Source organism: Quercus robur, chromosome 5 (assembly GCF_932294415.1).
Source record: "Quercus robur chromosome 5, dhQueRobu3.1, whole genome shotgun sequence".
NCBI classification, from domain to species: Eukaryota; Viridiplantae; Streptophyta; class Magnoliopsida; order Fagales; family Fagaceae; genus Quercus; species Quercus robur.
The window spans coordinates 6,422,295-6,445,851 of NC_065538.1; the positions used below are offsets into that span (position 1 = coordinate 6,422,295).

Here is a 23,557-nt window from a genome sequence, read left to right on the forward strand (position 1 = left end):
AAATTTTATATACTTGCACCCCTCCCCAAATATTTTTACAAATTGACCCATGAAATTTCCCAAATTGTTTTAATTAAACCATCCCTTTGCTTCGTTGCCCCAAAAATATCAAGAAATTCCATTAGACAAACCAACAAAACAATTCATAAACCTGGATAATTAGAAAAACCTTTAGACAATCACAAATCCAGTATAGAAAAAAAAAGACCAAACAAGATAAGTACAAATGACAAATCCTTAGCAAAACAATCCTTTAGTACAGCACCACCACTATCATCTTCTTCTCTGGCCGGCTGCATCTCTTCTTCTTGTTCTATTTTTTTTTTCCTAAATTCCCAACACTCAGACTTCAATGCATGCCTTATGCCTCCTCTCTATTTTGCAAAATGATGATTGACAAAGGCACCTTGGAGATTGTGACAAAGATGGCTACAACTCATTGTGGTTCTTGTGTTCAACATAAAGCCACGTGCACTTAATTGCTTTTTTTTTTTGGTTGGTTTGATCACATAGAGTATACTACCTTATATTCATAAAGTTATCTTAAAATGAATGTAGTAGTATTCTACCTTACATCCATTAATTTTATTAATATGGCAAAAAACCATTTTAGTCCCTATATTTTGGGGTCACTATTAATTTGGTTCTTACATTTTGGTAGTAATTAATTTGATCACTGTTATTTTCAACTTGCAATCAATCAATATGGTCCTTATTGTTAGCTCACTAACGGAAAATACTAACGTGGCTAACTGATTGCACAGTTGGCGTACTTGAAGCTTATGTGGCTAATAAAATGATATTTAAAAAGCCACCTCTGCATTTTAATAAATAAAAAAAGCTAAGTAAAAAAAAAAAAAAAAAGCACAAAAAACTCAAAAATCTGGTTGAAAAAATAAAATAAATAAAAAAGAAAAACTCAAAATTTCCTGTAAGTTTCTTGCTATCCAAATGCACACAAATAAGGATGGCAATTTTGCCCTAGCCCTCCCCCACTTCACTCTATGCAGGTTTTCCCCGTCCTGCAAAGGTGATGGGGTGGGGATGGGGTAAGATTTTAGCCCCGCACCATGGGGCAGGGCGGGGTGGGGATGAGTTTAGACTTTTTAGACCCATCCCGCCTCGCCCCCACCCTGCTCGAGTTGCTAAGAATTATAATTGTAAATTTTTTATATTCTAAAACCCTACTATTTAAATAACATATCAATATTAGCTTATTTTATTCTATCTAATGTGGTTCTCTGCGTTTATTTTGTTGTGTTATATTATGAGTTTTTTTTTTTTTTTTTTTTTTTTTTTTTTGTGATTGTCTTGTTAAACACTTGGATATATTATTCAATTTTTTCTAAAAATTGATTTGATTTGATTAATGAAATAGGTTTCATTAAAAAAAATTGTACTAATTGTAGGGCAAATTAACAAAAAGTAAAGTTTTACGGGGTGGGGCGAGCTTCGCAGGACCCCAAGGGGTGGGGGTGGGGATGGGGTGGAAAAGTTTTCCCCGTCATGCAGGGCAAGGCGAGGATGAGGCAAGACAAAACCATGCGGGGCGGGGACGAAGATCCCATCCTTCGGCCCCACCCCGTCCCATTGCCATCCCTACACACAAACAAAGAGAAATAGGCTTAACAACATCGCATTAAAAAATGAAATGTGTTAAAATCTCAACAATACTTTTACGTGCAATACCCACACAATCCTGCACTAAAATGAAAAGAATTAATTAAAAAAAAAAATCTTATTTTCTTTTGAATTGAAGATATGTGAAAGACCCAGTGAGATTCCTGGTAGTTCTCCAGCAAGCAGATCCTCTCCACGCCAGACAGCAAGGTAGTCCTCATTGCCATACATGGGGCAAGATCTTATTTTATAGAATTTTTTTTTTTTTTTTTTTTTTTTTTTTTTTTTTTGTGTTTTTGGTAATGGGTTTTGTGTTTTTGGTAATGGGTTAGTGAATTCTTTTTTTATAGAAATTTTGATTTTTGTTTCGATAATGGGTTTAGTCATTTGTGTTTTGTTCTGTCTTTTGTGATTTTGGTGATAGAGGAAGGGGATCAAATATAAGATTCTACCATTCTAGGTTGGGTTTCGTTTCTAGTAACAGGAAAATGAGTTTTTATTTATTAATTTATTTTTTATGTTAGAAAATCATCAATTTGATTCTTGTTTTATGTGGCTTCTTTTATTTGCTAAAATGCTAAGTAGCTTTTTAAATATTATTTTATAAGCCATATAAGATTTAAATATGCCAATTGTGCAATTCGTTACGTTAGTCACATAAGCATTTTCTATTAATGAGTTTATGGTAAGGATCAATTTGACTGCAATTTAAAAATAATAGGGACCAAATTGTTGGTATTTAATTTTGCCTAATAATATTGTTGTGGCTTGTGGTTTTTTTTTTTTTTTTTTTTTTTTTTTATAAATTTAAAATTTAAACTAAAGAAATAAATATCAGAAAGAAAAATAAAAAAATATATTAATTTTTATACAGGTTAAAGATTCTTGACTTTGCAAGTCAAGAAATAATTTGAATAGTTTCATAGGATAAATTCCTAAAAATTAATACTAGAATACATCCACAAATATGATATTATGATATGTATGCATTTTTTGGTCAGCTAAAATCAATACTGGCAAAAAAAATTTCTAGTTATGCTTGCCTCCTAGGTTTAAATCTTGGTTCCATCCCAGATACTACTAAACATGCTTTTTTTTTTTTTTTTTTGGAACAACAATTTTCAATATTTAAACAACAATAACACTTCTAACATATATTTTTATAACACTCAAACACATATTTTCACAATATTGAAAACTGAACAGCAATACTTAAATACTGTTACCAAATGTGTATTTGGACAAAAAAGGATGATAGCTAAGTCTTAACACTAAAAGGATGATATCTAAGAAATCAAAGGAATTGACAATGTTGTCAATGAGAAGACAATATAACAATTTGAAACCCCACCAAAATTCTCATAATTCAAAATTGATATGTGAACTCTCTATCTCTGTGGGCAACTCAGAAATTGATATGAAACAGGCAAACAGACAAAAGTCCAAAGTCCAAACACGTTCAAGGTTCAACCCATTAACCTTATCTTTAAGGTCTTTTTAGTGCAGCTAACCCTTTATGATTACTTATTCCATTGTCCTTAATTATTTGTCTATTTTTATGTTACTTGGACTTGGAGAAGCCTTAACTCTTAAGAAATGTTCTCGATAGAAGAAGAAGAAAAATAATAATAATAATTACTCTTAATTAAGTTTCCTTTATTCTCTCTCCAAAAAGAGAAAAAAGAAAAAAAAAAAAAAAAAAAAAGCAATTAAGTTTCCTTTATTCTACTATTTAGACTATTTTCCACAAATGCTAGGGTTAAGATTCTTAAGAATGTGTTAAAAAAAAAGGTAAGCTTCCTTTATAAAAGAGTAATGTCCAAACTCATACAATAGTTCCTGTAGGGACACGATTTCTTAACGGCCCAATAATGATGTTGGGCTCGCACATGAAAGATCCCTCCCAATATGATTTGTAGAGAGTGGGCTTAAAAGGCTAGCCGTTGATCACATGGCGATGATCCGGTCCTGATTTTAGGAGAACTTACGTAAAAAAGGGGGTTAAGCTTGGGCACCCAAACCCTACAGCTTCGTAGCCTGAAGGATTGGGCTCCTCGGTTACCCGGCGATGAGTGTTTTTGTGGTGGCGTACACACTGCAGGTGTTTTTCCTCCCTGGAGTCTTTTTTCTCCTGGAGGCGGGATGGGAGCTCCTAGCTCTTTTTTTTGTCTATTTTTCCCAGCCCCTTTGTCCAGATCACTTACTTTCTCTTTTATACTCGCCGACGCTCGCTGTCCTTCGTCCACGTGTAGGGTCACCCTTTACAAGACTGATATTTGTCCCGTCAGTCTAATCCCAGAATTGTTGGGGATGGTTGATAAAGCTGAGGAATACGGCTCTGTTAGGTGCAGAGTCTTATCTGGGAAGGGTAATAAGGGCAGCTTTCCCAAGATATTTTAGGTCTCCTTTCCAGTCTGGTCCTATACCGTTTTTGCCCCTTCTTCTCGGTGGAATTTCGGGTCTGCCGAGGACTGAATTGTTCTCGGCAACATCTCCGGGCCATTTGGGCTTTATGTTATTGAGCTTGGGCCGTAGTCTTCTTTGGCTTGGGCCTTTGGACTTCCCACGAGCAGGTGGACCTGACCCATAAATTATTGGACCCCACAGTTCCTATTAGTTGAAAGATATAATTTGAAACTAAAATATATATATATATATATATATAAAGAAAAAAAATTGAAAATGCATAAAAATGAAATTTAAGAAAACGATAGTTTGATGAGATCGATGAAAAGGTCAAACTAGTTATGAAGGTAATTGTGGGGCCCGGCCCAAAAATAATGGGCTATTCCAAATTCAGGCCCGTCTGAGGAGCGTCCTGTCCGAAGGGAAGCCACATATGAGGCACTACTCAATCCCAATAACGTCAAGGAAACCTATCCAAGGAGTAACTCCTCCTCGGACATCACGAATCCCAGACGAGGAACTCTCTCCAGCTATTTCAGTTCATCCTCCCAACATATAAAATGAATAAAATCCAAAATATCTCATGGAAAGCTACCACCACATTAATTGCGCCCCAACCACCCCCTTGGCCGCATTAATGAGGAAAAGACACCTGAACAGTACCGCCTTGGCCTCTGCAACTCACAAAGGGACTGATGAGGGCGTCTGATGGGACAGGTGCTCAAGTAAATGCTTAGATGATCAACAGGTGTAAGGTTGAGATGAGAGGAAGAGAACTATAGAATGTAGTGGAGTCCCTCAAAGAAGGGGACCGAAAATATTGTACAAGGAGCAAAAGAAATAGAATCAGAAAAAGAGATCCATTCTTGTTGTTTTTATTTCTATTTGCAAACGATACTATCCATGCATTAGACCGTATAGGTTCACTGAAGCTAAGTTCTTTGACCCATCCTCTACAAATATTTATTGTGGGTTGCGCTTTGGGCCAAGGCCTGATCAACAGAAGTTGGGCCAGGAAAATCGTGCAACCACAATTGGTGCCGTCTGTGGGAAGAGCTAAGGCATCAGCTAGTACAACGGTCGAGCATGGCAGAGCAAGGCCCGCACCAGGAGGATCCTCACCAAGTTGACTCCCAACGAACATAACCCGCCGAGTCCCAAAGGCAAAATAACCCAACCAACCCAGGCGGCAGAGGGAATCGTGAGGGAAGTGTGCATACTATCCGGACGAGCCAGAGTCGCACTCAGACAGGAAGTCACGTGTCTCAGAGGCGAAATAATCACCAGGCCATACAGCGAGAGATAGATGACCTAAAAAGGAAGTTACGACGTGTACAGCGAAGACGGTCTCCCTCTGACTCAGGCGAGTCTTCTAATGCGGAGGACGTGAGTTACAGACAAAGGTCAAGGACCCCCCCAAGTGAGACCTTTTCTTACGAAAAGGAACCACGCCCAGTACGGAAGTATGAGAGCCCATCCAGCAAAGGTTCGGGGAACGACGCCATGAAGAAGGCGCTGGATCAGGTCTCGAGGTCACCCTTCACGAATAGAATCGAAGGGGCTAAGCTTCCAAGACGCTTCAACCAACCGGTGTTCGCCATCTATACCGACAGAACAGACCCGGTAGAGCACGTGAGTCAGTTTAACCAAAAAATGGCGATCTATTCGCAAAACGAAGCCCTAATGCGCAAGATCTTCCCATCCAGCTTGGGATCGATGGCAATGAGGTGGTTCAACAGTCTGAAGACAAACTCCGTAGGCTCCTACAAGCAGCTCACTCAAGCTTTTTGCTCCCGTTTTATTACAAACACCAGAGTCCCTCGACCTCTCAGTTCGCTACTATCCTTATCCATGCATGAAGGAGAAACCCTGAAAGCATACTCGGATAGGTATTGGGAGGTGTATAATGATTTAGATGACAACCATGATAATGTTGCTATCAGCACGTTCAAAAGCGGTCTCCCCACCGAGCATGGCTTAAGAAAATCCCTCACCGGAAAACCAGTTACTGACGTCCAACAGTTAATGGATAGGATCGACAAGTATAAAAGAGTAGAGGAAGATCAGCTGCAAGGAAGGGGAAAGGAGAAGGTTATCCACCCCAAAGCAAATGATGTCAGGTCGGAACGTCACAATCATGGTCAGCCGAGGAGAGACTTTCCGCGACAGGCTGGACAGAGCAACCCGCAAACAGTGAACGCCGTGTTCAGAGAGCCAGTACAACAGGTGCTGGAGAAAGTAAGGGACGAACCCTATTTCAGATGGCCGGGAAAGATGGCTGGAGATCCTTCCAAACGTAACCAGAACCTGTACTGCCACTATCATCAGGACCATGGGCATACTACTGAGGACTGCAGGAATCTGTGGAATCACCTAGACCAATTGGTCCGAGAAGGAAAGTTACGTCATCTGCTGCACCCATCGAGCGGCCATCCCGGCCAAACAGCACAAGAACCTCGAAGGGACGTGTCTTTAAGACCCCCCACCGGGACGATACATGTCATCCTCGCTGCACCAGGAAGAACAGGGCCACCCATCCCCAGGGTATTAGCTGTTGATCGGCTCCCCTCCGAGGGCAGGCAAAGGGAGCCCAAAAGGCCAAAAAAGGGAAGCTCCTTGATACTGGGATTCTCGGATGAGGATAAGAGAGGAACTATTCAACCTCACGATGATGCCTTGGTGGTCACATTGCAGATTGGGGGCTTCGATGTGAAAAGGGTGTTAGTAGACTCAGGAAGTGTGGTGGAGATAATGTACCCTGATCTATACAAGGGGCTGAACTTGAAGCCGGAAGATTTGACAGCCTATGACTCCCCCCTTCTCAGTTTCGAGGGAAGGATTGTTACGCCAAAGGGGCAAATCCGACTGCCCGTACAGACTGGGGCGGAAGTGGTGGAGGTGAATTTTATTGTGGTCGACGCTTATTCACCTTACACCGCGATAGTTGCAAGGCCATGGATCCACTCCCTAGGGGCCGTGACCTCCACACTTCATCAAAAAGTAAAATACCCATCCAGAGGACAAGTGGAAGAGATTCGAGGAGATCAGGCCGTGGCCAGGAAGTGTATGGTGGCCGCCATCTTACACCGGCCCTTAGTCGAGTCCTCGGCCCCAGAGAGCTTATAGCAGCCAGCCTCCTCGGCAAGACAAGACGATAGGCTGGCCGAGGATATAAGGTGTGAAGATTTAGATAAGATTGCTGTCAGAAATGACCCAGAGAAGTTCTTTCAGGTCGGCTCTGAATTGCCCTCTCAAGAAAAGGAGGAACTGGTCAGATTTCTCAGAGAGAATGTCGACGTATTCGCATGGGACGCCTACGATGCCCCGGGAGTTGATCCTAGCCTCATCTGTCACCACCTGAACGTCAACCCCTCTTCCATCCCGAGGAAGCAGCCACCCCGACGCCCTTCAAAGGAACACGCTAGTGCCGTAAGAGACGAAGTGGCAAAATTGAAAAGAGCAGGGGCTATCAAGGAAGTCTTTTATCCTGAGTGGTTGGCAAACACAGTGGTGGTAAGGAAGAAGACGGGGAAGTGGAGGGTCTGCGTGGACTTCATGGACCTGAACAAGGCATGCCCCAAGGACCCATTCCCCCTACCAAAAATTGATCGATTGGTGGATGCAACCGTGGGGCACCCTCGAATGAGCTTCCTAGACGCCTTCCAAGGCTATCATCAGATACCCCTTGCACTAGAGGACCAAGAGAAAACGGCTTTCATGACGCCCATCGGAAATTATCATTATAAAGTGATGCCGTTCGGGCTAAAGAACGCGGGCTCAACCTACCAAAGGATGATGACTCGGATGTTCGAGCCACAGCTGGGCAAGATCATTGAGGTTTATATAGAAGATATGGTTGTGAAGAGTAAAAGGGTGTCCGAGCACGTGAAAGACCTCGGAGTAGTCTTCGCTATCTTAAGGGAGCACCGGTTGCGGCTGAATGCCTCCAAATGTTCATTCGGGGTCGGGTCTGGGAAATTCCTAGGGTACATGGTCACCCACAGGGGGATAGAAGTAAGTCCCGACAAAATCAAAGCCATTAACAGCCTACAAACTCCTCGGAACCCGAAGCAGGTGCAGAAGCTCACTGGCATGATTGCGGCATTGAACCGGTTCACATCACGATCGGCGGATCGATGTCGGCCTTTTTACCTTCTGATAAACAAGTGGAAAGAGTTCGAGTGGTCGGAGGATTGCGTTCAGGCTTTCCAGCAGCTTAAGGACTACCTGTCCCGACCACCCATCATGTCCAGTCCTGAGGCAGATGAGGTGTTGTTTGCCTACATTGCCGTAGCTCCCCACGCTGTAAGCCTAGTACTAATACGGGATGATAATGGGGTACAGCGACCGGTGTACTATGTGAGCAAATCACTACATGAGGCCGAGGTGCGATACCTACCTTTAGAAAAGGCAATTCTGGCGAGAGTGCATGCAACCCGGAAGCTTCCTCATTACTTTCAGGCGCATACGGTCATCGTTCTGACTCAGCTTCCCCTTCGAGCCGTTCTTCGAAGCGCTGACTACACAGGAAGGATCGCCATGTGGAGTGCTCTTTTGGGGGCCTTTGATATTAAATATATGCCTAGACCCTCCGTCAAAGGACAGGTCCTCGCAGACTTGGTAGCGGAGTTTGCTGAGCCCTCTATAGAAACGACGACCGAGAAGAAAGACCTGGGTGGAACATTGGTTGGAGCAATCTCAGCAGGGGGGACCATGCATTGGAAGGTCTACGTGGATGGCGCGGCCAACCAGAGAGGATCAGGAGTTGGGATAGTTTTAATATCGCCGGACGGCGCAGCCATTGAAAAATCGTTAAGACTCGGATTCTCGGCTACGAACAACGAAGCCGAGTACGAAGCCTTACTTCAAGGGATGGCGATGGTTCAAAAATTGGGTGGAAGAATAATAGAAGCATTCTCGGACTCCAGATTAGTGGTCGGACAAGTGATGGGCGAGCTTGAAGCTCGAGATACTAGGATGCAAGAGTATCTGGGACAAGTCAAACGGCTACGGACGAGTTTTGAATCCTTTAGTCTGACGCACATTTCCAGGAGCGTGAACACCCATGCAGACTCGCTGGCCACTCTCGCCACGTCCTCGGCGAATAATCTGCCGCGAATGATCCTTGTTGAAGATCTATCGCAGGCAAGTCCCATCTGCAGAAACCCGGCTCAAGTCCATCAGATCAGAAAAAGTCCTAGCTGGATGGACCCCATAAAGAGTTTCCTCCAAAACGACATCTTACCGGAGGAAAAACTGGAAGCCGAAAAGATACGCAGGAAGGCTCCTCGCTTCTGGCTATCAGAAGACCACAAACTATATCGGCGCTCTTACTCTGGGCCGTACCTACTCTGCATACATCCAGAAGAGTCTGAGTCTTTACTTGAGGAGTTACACAAGGGGATTTGCGGAAGCCACACCGGAGGAAGATCGCTGGCGCACAGGGCACTCACCCAAGGGTACTGGTGGCCGAACATGCAAAGAGAGGCCCAAGAATACGCTAAGAAGTGCGACCAGTGCCAAAGATTCGCCCCGAATATCCACCAACCCGGAGGGGTTCTCAACCCCCTCTCTAGCCCATGGCCGTTCGCACAATGGGGCCTTGATATAGTCGGACCTTTCCCCAAAGCTGCGGGGAACAAGCGATACATAATAGTCGGAACTGATTACTTCACTAAATGGGTGGAAGCTGAACCCTTGGCCAACATTAGGGACGTGGACGCCCAAAAATTCGTCTGGAAGAACATCATCACCCGTTTCGGGACTCCACGTACACTCATTTCCGACAATGGTCTGCAGTTCGACAGTAAGAACTTCAGGGAGTATTGCCGCGAGTTTGGAATCATTAACCGATATTCCACCCCCGCCTACCCTCAAGGAAATGGGCAAGTCGAGGCCGTGAATAAGGTCACAGTGAACGGACTGAAGAAGAGACTGGATGAGGCAAAGGGGAGATGGGTAGAAGAACTCCCCCACGTCTTATGGACTTACCGGACGACGCCACGACGATCAACCGGTGAGACCCCCTTCTCGATGACTTATGGGGCTGAGGCCGTGCTCCCGATCGAGAACAGCTTTCCCACGCTAAGGTCTAAATTGTTTACCCCAAACGATAACGACGAGTTATTGGAACGAAGTCTGGACCTAGCTGAAGAAAGAAGGGAAAAAGCGATGATTCATATGGCCTATTATCACCAGAAGCTGAGACAGGGGTATGATGCTAATGTCAAACTGCGGCCTCTGGGTCCAGGTGATCTCGTGATGAGAAAGATTCTTGGCAGCGCAAAGAACCCCTCTTGGGGCAAGTTAGGGCCCAATTGGGAGGGACCCTACCGTGTCACATCCGTGGCCGGAATAGGCGCCTACTACCTAGAAGATTTGGATGAAAAAGCTGTACCTCGACCATGGAATGTAAATAATCTCAGAAGATATTGTTATTAATGAGAATGGCTTAGCATACGTTTTCTTTCATGACTGTCCGTTGCATGCTGTACCACTGACAACTAACCATAAGTTTTAAACAGAACCTAAGGCCTTGCATGGTCCTCGGACTCAAGCCTATGGGGAAATTAATACTTAAGGCAACTAACCATAAGTTTTAAACAGAACCTAAGTCCTGCATGGCTCCTCGGACCACAGACTTAGGGGAAATTAATACTTAAGGCAACTAACCGAAAGTTTTAAACAGAACCAAGGCCTTGCATGGTCCTTGGACTCAAGCCTATGGGGAAATTAATACTTAAGGCAACTATTCATAAGTTTTGGACAGAACCAAGGCCTTGTATGGTCCTCAGACTCAAGCCTATGGGGAAACCAAATGCACGAGAGAAAAATCATAAGTTTTGGACAGAACCAAGGCCTTGCATGGTCCTCGGACTCAAGCCTATGGGGAAACCAAATGCGCGAGAGAAAAACCATAAGTTTTGGACAGAACCAAGGCCTTGCATGGTCCTCGGACTCAAGCCTATGGGGAAACCAAGCACACAAGAAAAATCATAAGTTTTAAACAGAACCTAAGTCCTGCATGATCCCTCGGACCACAGACTTAGGGGAAATTATTACTTATGATAGATTGGGAAATTATCACTTAAAGGAAATCATTTTAATGCATGCGCACAGTCTAGCACTATCGCGACCCTCAAATGCACAACCCAAAAACCCATTTTTATTTTGACCGTTTACCTGTATCTAGATCGTCGCAAATGTTTAAAAAAGAGCGCTACTGACATACATCCATAGTAAGCAAAACGAACATTTTATATTAATATTCCGAGTACATTAGAAAGAGAGGTCCTTACAAAAGAATGGAAAAATAAGACGACTCTCATTAAAAGCCTAAAAAGCTAAGCCTTAGCGGGAGGATCTTCTTTCTGCTTGGGCTGAGGAGGAGGAACCTCAATGGTAGAGTCTGTGGCGGGATCCTTCGCCATATCAGACACGAGGACGGCATCAGGCACCGCCAGGTCTGGCTCCGAAGCAACTTGGGCTTCATTAGGATTAGCTCGGATCTCCCGAGGATAGAAGATGCTCTCGGGCAGTCTCAGTGCCGAATCCGCAGGAACTCCTGCAGCATCGAGAACATGAGCCCATGAAATACTGCAGTAATCCCTGCACACCTCGGGGATCTCCTCGGATAGCCTGGCTTCCGTCTCTTCAGCCCCGAGCTGGCGAGCAGCGTTCTTCTCGGCCTCAGTAGCCTCTCGGATCAACTGGGCCTCCTCTTTGGCCTGCCTTAGCTCATCCTCAACCTTTTGCAAGGCAGTCTTGAGATCCTGCACTGCCCGCCTCTCAGTGGCGAGGTTAATCTGTGTCAAGTACAGCTCTTTGCGCTGGTCCTCCGCCTGGGTCTCAGCACTCTTTAAACCAGCCTCGGCACTTTTGCGCCGGTTCTCTGACACCTTGAACTCGTCCGTAAGTTTAAGGTGCTCGTGCTTGAAGGACCCCAAGGCTTTCTCCATCTCCGCCCGAGCCTGGGTCTCAGCCTCAGCCCGGCTACGGCTATCACCGCAAAACTCATCAGCCACGAACACCTGCTGAGTAATCTACGAACGAAACAAGATTGTTTTGAAAAAGAGATCTAACAGGGGTAAATAAATTAATAAAACAGTAAAAGGGTTACTTACCAACGCGAGATCCCTTTTTAGGGATAGGAAGAGCTCGGACTGAGAGAACCGCCTATAAGCCTCCATGTCCCGAGGAAGGAGTAGGGGTTGCTCTAAGGCATCAGTCACGTACCCTGCCCGGCCTCGGTTATACTCTCGGACCGAAGCATTGGAAAGGATGGCAACCCCATCCAGTTCCAGCTTGGGGTTCCATGCACGAGGAGAAGCGCGCACTTCAGCAAGGTTTTCCTCATCCCGGCTCTCCGAGGAGTTACCCCTTCTGCTCCTTGGCGCCCGCGTGGTCTTTTGCTGCTTGGTCGGCTGGGCATTCACCTCACCTTCCTCAGGAGTGTCAACCGGCCTCTTCTTCTTCAGGTCCGGATTAACCTTAAGGCTAGGGTTCGAGGCGCCCTGAGGGACCACAGGGGGAAAGGTTTTGACCAGTGATGGAGTTGGCCCCTTCGATGACTGACTCTTCGATGATTGTCCTTTCCCTCAGGAGGACATCAGCTCCTTTAGAGTCTTTCCCTTTCCTGCCATGGGCTCTACCTCCTCGTCTGAAGTATCGTCCGAGCAGATAACGACTGAGGGAACACTAACTGCGGACTGTTGGTCCTGCTCTGCTTCCGGATTAGAAAGCTCCACCAAGGGGTTTTGCTGAATTTCCTCCTCAAAGTAAAACTTATCTATCTCTTCCTCAAGGGAAAGACGAGATGATTCAGCCTCTTCTTCAACCAAAACAGCAGCGCCAGGCTCGTTTACCGGAGGTAGCTGCTCTGCTAAATAGGGATTTCTGACACCAGGCAACACAACTGGTGGCAGATCGTGGTCAGCTAGGAACCCGTCCCTGGACACGTCAATTCTAGCCAGCCTCGGATTGCCAGCCCTTATAGCGTGACCGACCGCCTGAAAAGCGCTGCTCAGAGGTTGATAGCCCAGAACCAGATGGGCCGCACGCAACTGTCCGTCCTCGGCGACGTAAATCTCCGACCTAAGGAGATAGTTCAACGCTGGCACGTTCACAAAGTTTATCCGAGGAGCAACGTGAACTTTGTCTGCAAACAAACCAAGAAAAGTGAGGTTAAACCATGAAATTTTCCAATTACAAAGAAAGCAAGAAAAATAACCCCTCAACACTAAATCCTTTCCCAAAAAGGACCAATCCTAAAAGCGCCGCACCTGGGTTTCCTGCCCGAGTTGGACAATGAATACCGTCGAACCACTCCCCAGAAGCAATGAGGAAGTCATTCTTCACGGTCTTATTGGATACTGGAAGACAAGAGATCAACCTAACGTCCTCGTTCCGGGATTTAAGATAATACCCATCATCCCCAAGGCGGTGACATTCGTACAGATAAGCCACATCGTGCCAAGTAAGGCCTAGATTCATCCGCTCGTCTAAGACATCTACACAGCCTAGTATCTTGAACATATTCGGAGCACACTGATACGACGTCAACCTATGGTTGAACAGGTATTCCCTTGTGATCCTACGCATGGGAAGTGTCATCCCTCCCTCTATGAAAGCAATCATGGGGATAACGACTTCTCCCTCAACTCTATCTATCAATACTCCTTCCAGAGGACAGTACCGCAGCCCAACCCCAGGGGGAATGTGGTATTTAGCCCTAAAGGCCTCCATAGCGGCTGGAGTTTTTACTAATTTTTCGAATCTACCCATCTGAACTGAAATGGGGAAATGAGAGTAGAGACCAATAAGAAAAGTAAAGTCCGAGGAGGGAATTGAAACGGCGAAAAGAACGAAATGTACTGGTACCTGCGCAAAACGCTCAATGGGATGCCTGGAAATCTCTCTTGGACGAAACGCTTCGCCAAGAACGGCTACGGTGGCGCAACGGACGCAAGTGTTCGTGTATCTTTGGGATTTGATGGAGTTCTCTGGAGTCCTTTGAGGTTTATGAAATACAGATAAGAAGAAGGAACTGAACCCCTCTGACGTCTTATATAGCTAGGAGGAGAGAGAAAAGATCGCTCCTGCCTAAAAATACGAGAAAAAACGATGGCCGTTCGATCCACGCCACGCCGTTGGATGAAGGGAACATAACGCCTCCAGAAATTAATGGCCGCGCCTCGTAAATTGTAGCGCGTCAAAAGTAACCGTCCGCACGCGCGCCACACGATCTCCTTATTTCCCTCCTATCATAAACATCAAAACTCCGCTTTTCTCCTCGGAAGGAGATAAAAACCGGAGTTTTGAGGGGCTATTGTGGGGCCCGGCCCAAAAATAATGGGCTATTCCAAATTCAGGCCCGTCCGAGGAGCGTCCTGTCCGAAGGGAAGCCACATATGAGGCACTACTCAATCCCAATAACGTCAAGGAAACCTGTCCAAGGAGTAACTCCTCCTCGGACATCACGAATCCCAGACGAGGAACTCTCTCCAGCTATTTCAGTTCATCCTCCCAACATATAAAATGAATAAAATCCAAAATATCTCATGGAAAACTACCACCACATTAATTGCGCCCCAACCACCCCCTTGACCGCATTAATAAGGAAAAGACACCTGAACAGTACCGCCTTGGCCTTTGCAACTCACAAAGGAACTGATGAGGGCGTCTGATGGGACAGGTGCTCAAGTAGATGCTTAGATGATCAACAGGTGTAAGGTTGAGATGAGAGGAAGAGAACTATATAATGTAGTGGAGTTCCTCAAAGAAGGGGACCGAAAATATTGTACAAGGAGCAAAAGAAATAGAATCAGAAAAAGAGATCCATTCTTGTTGTTTTTATTTCTATTTGCAAATGATACTATCCATGCATTAGACCGTATAGGTTCACTAAAGCTAAGTTCTTTGACCCATCCTCTACAAATATTTATTGTGGGTTGCGCTTTGGGCCAAGGCCTGATCAACAGAAGTTGAGCCAGGAAAATCGTGCAACCACAGTAATGATTGAAGGAGATGAAATATTAAACAAAATGAAATTTGATAAATAAATAAATAAAAGATCTGAAATAATGTTGATGACATGGTGCAATAAAAGTTTTGTAAAGTTTATAACAATGCTTCTATTATTATATCTTTTTTTTTAGAAGATTCTATTATTATATTTAGCTAGTATAAATAATATGATAAAGACGATTCAAGATCAAAATTTACACATTTTTGTACGTAGGAATTTGAGTGAATAGCATTTTGTTGGTTGTCTACATGTGGATGAAGTTGAGGATTAGTTTAGGAAAGATCAGTGCACAGGAATGAAGAATGTGGCATGTCCAACGGACTTCTATGATATCATTGTTGGGAACGTTCTGCAACAAGGACCAAAAATGTAGGAACGGCCCAAATCTCCCCTTAATTCTTTATAAGTGATTATTTGTTAAAAGTCAAGTCCAAAATTCTAGATGTATGATGAACAAAGTCTAATTGGTTTCACTAATATAGCATAAATTTTGTCGAATGGTATAACTACCTTTGTGGATATCATTATCCTACTATTAAAGACTTATTGAAAAAAAAATCAAAAAAAAAAAAATTAAAAGAAGTTTAAATTGTAGATGCAATTTGTTATTTTTTATTTTTAAATCCAAGTGCTCCTAGAATGGCCAAAATGGCCACATATCACTATTTGGCAAAATATGTAGTGTTTTACCACTATTTGAGAAATATTTTACAATCTACCACTCTTTTGGAACTCGAGTTTTACAAACTTGAGTTTGGCACGTTACTTGAGTTTCTGGAACTCGATTTCTATAAAAAAATGGCACCTAGAACTCGAGTTTCATAAACTCGAGTTCCTTTTTTTTTTTTTTTTTTGAAGGTAAATAATGTGTAGTCGTGTGAGTGTTGTGGGTAATCATGTTTTTCTTACATGGTAATCGAGTTTTTGAAACTCGAGTTCCATTTTAAACTAGAATTTCACAAAATCGAGATCTAAAAAAATAGTAGATTGCTAAATATTTATCAAACAATAGTAAAACACTTATTTTTTTTTTTTTTTTTTTTTTTGAAGGTAAATAATGTGTAGCCGTGTGAGTGCTGTGGGGAATCATGTTTTTCTTACATGGTACTCGAATTCCATTTTAAACTAGAATTTCACAAAATCGAGATCTAAAAAAGTAGTAGATTGCTAAATATTTATCAAACAATAGTAAAACACTACATATTTTTCCAAATAGTGGTATTTGGCCATTTTGGCCCTCCCAGAATAATAGGGTAAAAATGAACAAAGTTGTTGCAAATGTGCAAATAGTTTTTTTTTTTTTTTTTTTTTTTTTTTTTTTTTTTTTTTTTTTTTAAAGTCCAAGTGCTGCCACAATTCTTGAAAGAAAAAAGTTGAATAAAAAAAAATAATATTATATCTAATTTTGCACCGTCCCACAAATTTGAAGTCCTATAATTAAAAGACTTGTTTTTATTCTACTAGGGCCGGTTTCAAAATTTTAATAAATTTGATTCTCAAAAAATTTTTTTAATAAATTTTAAAAGCTTAAATTGTCTCACATAATAACAAGTGACATAGCTAATTTAGTGACATAGCTAGTATAAATATTATGATAAAGAAGAATCAAGATCAAAATTTATACATTTTTGTATGTAGGCATTTGAGTGAATAGCATTTTATTGGTTGTCTACGTGTAGATGAAGTTGAGGATTAGGTTAGGAAAGATCAATGCAAAGTAATGAAGAATGTGGCATGTCCGACGGACTTCTATGATGTCATTGTTGGGAATGTTCTTCAAAAAGGGTCAAAAATGTAAGAATGGCCCAAATCTTCCCTTAATTCTTTACAAGTGATTATTTGTTAAAAGTCAAGTCCAAAATTCTAGATGTATGATAAACAAAGTCTAATTGGTATCACTAATATAGGATAAATTTTGTCGAGTGGTATAACTACCTTTGTGGCTATCATTATCCCACTATTAAAGACTTATTGAAAAAAAAAATTAAAACAAATTTAAAAGAATTCTAATACAGACGCAATTATTTATTTATTTTTTTAAAATCTAATTGCTTCTATAATGGCCAAAATGGCCACATACCATTATTTGACAAAATATGTAGTGTTTTACCACTTTGGAACTCGGGTACAAACTTGAGTTTGGCACGTTACTCAAGTTTCTAGAACTTGAGTTCTATAAAAAAAAATGGCACTCGGTACTCGAGTTAATTTCATAAACTTGAGTTCCTTGTACATAAAGCTCCACAAACTTAAAATTTCATGTTTACATAGTTTTATTAGCATGCAAACCAACATTGACTGACTTTGTGATGTTATCTCTCTATACCATGTCCAGCACCATTGCTAGCTTTATTTAATAATTTCCCTTTCCAATACCTTAGACAAAAGAGTGCAAACCAACATTAACTAACTTTGTGATGTCATCCCTCTGCTCCATGTCCAGCACCACTGCCAGCTTTATTTGAATAATGATTTTATTAATACGTGCCCTAAAGGCATACAATAGTATACTATTTTTAGAAAAAATTTTATCGAGAATTGAAAAAGTTTTGACAGCTTTTTCAATTTTCGGTAAATTTTTTTTAAAAACGGATTTGTTAATGTATGCTTTAAGGGCATAGATTAACGGGACTCTTTGAATAATTTCCCTTTCCAATACAAAAGAGTTAGAAAGGCATGCAAAGTACACTAATGTAATGTGTGATAAGAGATTTTTGTTTTTTCGTTTTTTTTTTTAAGGTAAATAATGTGTGGCCGTGTGAGTGCTGTGGGGAATCGTGTTTTTCTTTTATGTACTCGAGTTTTTGAAACTTGAGTTCCATTTTAAATTTGAGTTTCACAAAAACGAGTTCTAAAAAAATGATAAATTACTAAATATTTCTTAAATAATAGTAAAACACTACATATTTTTTTCAAATAGTAGTATTTGACCATTTTGACCCTCCCAAAATAATAGGGGAAAAATGAAGAAAGTTGTTGCAAATGTGCAAGTGATGCGACAATTTTTTTTTTTTTTTTTAAGGCCAAGTGCTGCCACAATTCTTGAAAGAAAAAAAGTTGAATAAAAAAAAAATAATATCTAATTTTGCACTGTCCCACAAATTTGAAGTCCTATAATAAAAAGACTTGTTTTTATTCTACTAGGGCCGGTCTCAAATATTCAATAAATTTTAAAAGCTTAAATTGTCTTACATAATAACAAGTGAAATAGCTAATTTAGTATACGTTCAGGATTTGGCATAGCCAATTTTGTAAAAATCATTTCCATATCACTAAAATACTTTTTTTTTTTTTTAATTTACTTCTCTAGAAGGAATTTCATTATCTAATAATTAAAACACTTCTTAAAAAATTTTACTTCTCTAAAAAAAATGCAAACAAGTTCAGGAACCACCACAATTCTTACAAAAAAATAATGTTGAAAAATTAACACACACACACACAAAATCAAGTGTTGTTTATCTTACTAATATAATTTTATCATGAACATAATTTGACAAAAATAATAAATTAAAATAAAATATAAAAATAACGATAGCACCACTACAGTTGACAAATTCGGTTACATACTAGTGTATTTGTTATAGAAAGAAACATGGATGTATGATATTACAATTGTCAGACTCTGTTTATTCTCATGCCGTGGCCTTCGGCTTTTTTTTTTTTTTTTTTACCACGTATTTCTGTTTGGACTTCAGCAGTATTTTTGTGTTAGGTTTGGCATAATAAAGAAAGCAGTAATGGAATTGGTCATAGTTAGCATGTGAGATACGTCACAACGGAGAAGTAATGATGCTAGGTAGCAACCTGTTCATGGTTTGATTTCTTCATATGTAACTCCTTACATAAATAACACAAGTTGCTGAGCATGCAATGTATGTTGTTTATTATTCTTAACATAATTACATTCACAATATAGTTTTGGAAGCAAAGTGAAGACTAGCATTTCTTGAGAGCTAATTGTTTGACTAGGTCGTATAGAGATTGCTCTCACCTTTTGTTGTCAACCCACCTCGCTTTGAGTCGGATTTGCTCGGTACTTTGCTTCAAACTCATGGTAAATGAAGGATGCATACGGCTGGCAAAAAAATGCTTCTATCTCATCGGCCTTTTCATTACTGCAGAACTGCCAGATGACAAAATTCAAGGAGTGAGCAATCTGTTTTTAGTATCACTAATGGACATAGCTTTAGCCCATATCATAATCTGCCATGGCTTTATATTAAGTAAATCAGGTGCATGATCTTCTATAAATGAGTACATATATTCACATGAATATTGTTTTGGCGATAATTAATCAATTTCATCATTCAATTGGGCACTAATGTCAAAATGCAACACTAGTGATTATTGCAAAATCACTTTCAAGAGATGACTGACTTTTTTCACATAATTGAGAAATTTGAGGGAGATTCTGTTGTCTATGCTGAATTTATTAATAATAATACAACCGAACTTGTAAAGTTAGTTTCTTAAGTAAGGAAATTACCCTTGAGTAGTGAACTAGTTTAAAAATAATAATTTTAATTTTTCTTGCTACATTGAAATCACATTGTAAAGTTATCACTACACAATTTATTCAAAACACTGATGGTGAATTTGGTTTGTGCCTTGCTGATTAAATCAGGGTAAGAGAGGAAAACAAGCAACAAGGTGGCTGACCAATAACGCTTGAAATTTCCAACTTTAACGTATCCAAAGTACTATTTGATGAGGCCAAACTACATTTATTGATAAAGATTTGTTGGACATAATAAGCTCAAATTGCATGGAATTTCTTTGAACTAGCCAACCAATGCATCATAGCAAACTGCATATATGTGGTAAATAAAGATTCAAGATACACACATGTACCATTGCTATTTAAAAAGGCTGAATTAGTTACCAGAGTGAGAATCTTAGTAATGCAATAGTGGGTTAACATTGCTCCATATTTGGCAAAGATCAAGTCCCAATTGTCTTGCATTTATCACCAAATAAATAAGTCTCCACAAATTTTAATTCAAGAGGAAACTTCAAGATCAGTAGATGACATTCAAAGTAAATAGTTGCCTCTTAACTCCCAATCATAATACTTTCCAGACTATATACACAATTGGACATACTCCCAATTATTTTCTGAATCCCAAAATATTGGTAATAGTCAAAAGTAAAACTCATCACGAAGATGTTGACCAGGAAGTGCATACCTTCAAGCATCTCCATGCTACCTCACGGCCTTCTCAACTTGTCAAGAAAAGCACGTAAATAATATATTGATCTCGAACCTGAAAGGATATTTATATGAATAACATTTAGATCCGCAAGAAAGATGAGGCCGTTAAAAACCGTGATTTAATTGGCACAACCAATACCTCATCAAACAACATAAAATTTAAAACCACGAGCAATATATTTGGGTTTGGACAAGATGCAAGAAAACCTTTACAAGGATGAAAGAATGACATTAAATTTAAGTAGCTTTCACCCAAAAAGTGACAGGATACTATTTCCAATGTTACTAAATCTTAACAATATCTGCTTCTCTATTGAGCTTCAATAAGGACTCAAATCCATTCCTATTTGTCGTACTAGCATTTAACATTACAACAATGAAAGCAGCCTGCAGAGCATATACCACAGTTGAATATAGAACTCGAAAATGCCCCTACTGATAAGGAAGTGATTTAAAAGTACAGGCAAAACTTTTACCTTTCTAGTGTCCATGGACCGGAGATAAGTATTTCTATCATTCTCAACAGTGCATTTAAATGAGTCTCTCCAGCTATTGATTCCCAACTCGATTTTCCGCACAAAGGAAAAAAAAAAAAAGATATTCAAGTTTATGAAGAAGCCTACTTCACTATATAACTAACCCTAGTACATATATGACAGTAATTTGAACATAATGCCGAGAAGGCCGCAAAACATTATAAATATGAAGATATTAATTTGGAGAGATAGGTATTCATATATTTTCCAACCATATATACAATTATAAATTTAAAGTAAATAGTTGCTTCTCAACTCCCAATCATAATATTTTCCAGACTATATACATAATTAGACATGCTACCAATTAGATGTTGAGCAGGAGCTGCATACCTTCAACCATCTCCATGCTACCTCATGGCCTTCTGAACTTATCATGAATAGCACGATAATACTATCTTGATAAAGATAAACAACTTGACCTCTAAACCTTTAAGAAATGCATGTTTGCTTATTACTTAATAATAATACCTGTTCAAATTCCAAAATATTATCTTTGGATTTTACAGAGATAACTGGAAATCCCTTTTTTTTTTTTTTTTTACCAAGCATCCATCATTGAATTGAGTTCACCATAGTTCTCTGAAAGAACGCCCCATAAATCATCTGTCCTTGAATTCTTTCCAGCATATCTTTTTATGTGCTAACTTAAGGATTTCTGGTTCAAATAAGAAGTCACAGAGTTATATATGTAATTTAGTCAAAGTTAATTTTCTATCCACTTGTTACACAGCGAATTTTAATCACGTTCAAGAAGTGCAAATTACTACAGGAATATAATTCAGACCTTTCCCTTCAGTCAGTTTCATAAATTTGTGTGCAGAACATGTTGACAAAAGAAAAATGTTCATGGTAGCATTTTTGTTACCAAGAATATTTTCCATGAAAAAGTGATATTAAGGGGTCCGTTTGGATTGAGCTTATTTTTGCTGAAACTGAAAACTGAAACTGAAAACACTGTAGCAAAATAATTTTTAAATATGTGAATAGTATCGTGGGACCCATTTTTAATGAAAAAGTTACTGAAAAGTGGAATTTGTGGGTCCGTGAACAGTGCACGAATGCACTGTTCACAGTTGATTTAGTCAAAATATGCGGCTAAAGTAAAAAAAAAAAAAAAAAAAAAATTCAGAAAACGCAGCTTGGATTCAGCGGAAAACGCTGAATCCAAACGGCCTCAAGGTCTACTGCATTGAGAAATTATACATTGTACACATTAGTGACCACGATTATTAGTGGAATAAGTGATCAAAGAAAGCTTCCAATTTGACAAATATAAGTGACACGGCACATATATATGGATTCTAAAAGAAGAAAAGACACTGGAGCAAGAGTCTCTGCCCAAGAAAATACCTAGAAGGTGTTACATGGCAAAAGCATCCTACACACTGAGTCAAACCCCAATCCACTCTAAATTTTTGAGCCCATGTGGTATCAATATATATTCTTAGTCCATTGAATAATTGAAGACTATAATGGCATTGTTAACATATATGATAAGAAATAAACATGAATTACATAATAGCCTTGACAATTATAAAGTGCCAAACCTGATTAATGGATAAGAGAGCCATTAAAGCTTTATAAAACAAATGACATTAACTAAGAAATGCCAAGCATTAGTTTGGTATATATTTTCCAAGAAATGAGAAGGTTTTACCATAAAAAAACAGAATCAATATTTGGTGCTCCATATAAAAATAACCCAACTATAAGTCAAGAACATGAACCATCCCTCCTGAAATGTGCCATACCAAGATAACCCTGCAACATTCGAGTGACTGAAGATCCCTTTTTGTAGCTGATAGAATCAAATAATTCCCCTATTGAACAAGCCCTGGGTTCCTCGACCTGCAAATATGCCAAATATCATGTGATGGACAGAGTTGAATTACACGTCAAAGTTATGTTTTATATAGAAATTTCCTCACAATTTTTTCTCAATTGAATTCATAATTGAGATGGGCTTATAATATAGTAAAATTAGTGCTTCAATATTTGGAGTTGGATTATTGGATATTTCCCTGCACTGTCACCTCCCTCCTACTAGGTAGTGGTCCATACACTCTGACAACAGATGCATATGCATGTGAACACACAAACACGCACACACTAAGTTGACTGTGTTAATACATTTACTTTGATGATGTTCATTGCGGTTCTTGAAAATCCAGTAAAACATGCCATTTTAGGAAGTAGTTTGCAAATTAAAAAGATTGTTGATTTTATCACTACATTCACTTCCTTACCTCAATAATATAACATGCTTAAATGATGTACTATTTGCAACTTTTAACAGAAGCATTCACTTCCTTACCTCAATAGGATGCAATTGTTCCAGTGCATCCATACGCAAGCCATCATTTGTTTTTAGAAGAAATAGAGTCCATATATTCCACTAAGGAAACATGCTGTTGCCTGTCAGTGGCCATATAACTTACCTGGAAATTTAAGATCAAATACAGATTCAAACAAGAAAATGAATGTATTGCAATAGCCAGCAAGTGGAAGCAGTTATGTGAGATGACTCAATTTTACCCATGTTGCAAATCCCTCATTAAGCCATAAATGACTCCACCATTCCATTGTTACCAGATTGCCAAGCCATAGATGGGCTAATTCATGTGATACAGCAATTGTGAGCTGACAAAACCAGAATATGATTTAAAGAATTATTCAACTATTTAAGAAAGAAGAATGCTCAATAGAGCCTCACAAATATACTCTACACAAAAATAAAAATATTAAAAAAAA

The 23,557-nt window shown here is 40.1% G+C and overlaps 1 long non-coding RNA gene across 2 annotated transcripts; it reads right to left on the bottom strand.

Annotated features, from left to right (window-relative positions):
- Window positions 1–18,848: 18,848 nt before the first annotated feature.
- Window positions 18,849–23,524, bottom strand: LOC126724947 (uncharacterized). Of its 2 annotated transcripts, XR_007655201.1 has the most exons (4): window positions 23,342–23,524; window positions 23,121–23,244; window positions 20,242–22,654; window positions 18,849–19,178 (listed from the first exon to the last, which is right to left on the bottom strand). It is a non-coding gene; the product is annotated as an uncharacterized LOC126724947 (long non-coding RNA). The 2 variants fall into 2 exon arrangements; XR_007655200.1 differs by having other exon boundaries at window positions 23,121–23,524.
- Between the last annotated feature and the right edge of the window lie 33 nt (window positions 23,525–23,557).